Below are 1714 nucleotides of genomic sequence, written 5' to 3'. Positions count from 1 at the left end.
CTCTCTCTCTCTCTCTCTCTCTCTCTCTCTCCCTCCCTCCCTCCCTCCTTTAACACTGGACTATCTCTAAGCTCAATCTCTTCCCTTAGCCTCTTACCCACTCTCTCTGTGATGTCATGCAGTCCCGAGGTATTAAATATGACTATAGGCAGATGACTCCCAAATACTTCTAGACTGCTCAACAACTCCAGACTTTGGTCTCATTGCGGCCTCACCATTTCCATTTGGATGCTTGAGTGCTGTCTCATACTTAACAGGTCTCAATGTGAATGACTAGAGTTCTTTCCCAAACCAGCCCCTTACCCTCTTCTTCTCCACCTTAGTTCACAGAATTATTTTCCAATTGTTGAGGAAAAAAAATCAAAACAACAAAACACAGAAAAAGCCTTAGAGTCATCCTTGACTGGTCTGTTCCTTTCAAGGCAATGCCAAACCTCATCTGCTCAGGATTGAAAACACAAGAGGAATTACCACACTCCATGTTGAAAATCAGGTCCTGATTGATCTGGGCCATCACTGCTGTTGGCCTGGGACCGCACAGTGGCCTCCTGACTAACCCCTGCCCTCCCACTTCTGCCTTGTCCACCACATTCCCTTTTATTTTTTTTAAGAACATTTTTTGATTTATTTATTCATTTATTTATTTATTTATTTATTTATTACTGTGCGTGTATATAATGAAGGCTGGGGTAAGGGAGCAGTGCATGTGCCATGACATGAATGTGGAGTTCAGAAGTCATCTTCGTGGAGTCATTTGTTTACTTTCATCTTTACATGAGTTCTGGGAATGGAACTCGTGTCATTAGGCTTCCTTGGCATGTGTTTTACCCACTGAGCCATCTTGCCTGCCCTATTGAGGTGTCTTTTTAGAAACTCAGCATTGCTGCTGTGGTTTCTGTAGGTGTCCTCAAAGATAGTTAGAGCCATGGGATCAGTTGTAAAGAGCCATTGTTCCTGTATCTGGGCCATGGAAAATGAAAATGAGGTGTGTGCCATTGTCTTCTAAAGCTGTATCCCGTATGTGGATGATGGAAAATAATCCAGAGCTGTGTACTTTTCTCCATTGAGTTGGGATTGGCATTTGGGGCCTAGGCACTTGGCTATTGGTTCTTTCAGTGACTGCACAGAGCTGTGTTTCCTCCATTGTGCAGGTTATGTGAAGTTACCGCCAGAGAAATTTGCCCCCAAGAAGCAGGGTGATGGTGGGAAGGACCTCCCCACAGAGGCGAAGAAGCTGCAGCTGAATTCTGCAGAAGAACTCTATGCCGAGATCCGGGACAAGAATTTCAATGCTGTGGGATCCGTGCTCAGCAAGAAGGCGAAAATCATCTCTGCAGCATTTGAGGTAAGACAAGCCTTGGGGCATCCTGCTATACTCGGTGTGCCAGATGGAATGCCTGCCAGAGGAGAGTAGAGCTCCCAGACCACATGGCAGTGTAGCACAGGCCTTCTTGAATGTTGTCCACTCATGACCTCTTTTTGCCTGAGATATTTTTATAGGACCTGCATATATAGGTATGTAGCATAGATATGCAAATCATAAGGGAATTTACTTTAAAAAAATTGTTTCATAGGCCGGGCGTGGTGGTGTACACCTTTAATCCCAGCACTTGGGAGCAGAGGCAGGTGGATCTTTGTGAGTTCAAGGCCAGCTGAATCTACATAGTGAGTTCAGGTCAGCTGGGACTACAGGGAGACCCTGTCTCAAAAAGAC

This window comes from Nannospalax galili, unplaced genomic scaffold, assembly GCF_000622305.1.
Source record: "Nannospalax galili isolate Female #2095 unplaced genomic scaffold, S.galili_v1.0 scaffold761, whole genome shotgun sequence".
NCBI classification, from domain to species: Eukaryota; Metazoa; Chordata; class Mammalia; order Rodentia; family Spalacidae; genus Nannospalax; species Nannospalax galili.
Note: the sequence above shows the minus strand (reverse complement) of the source record.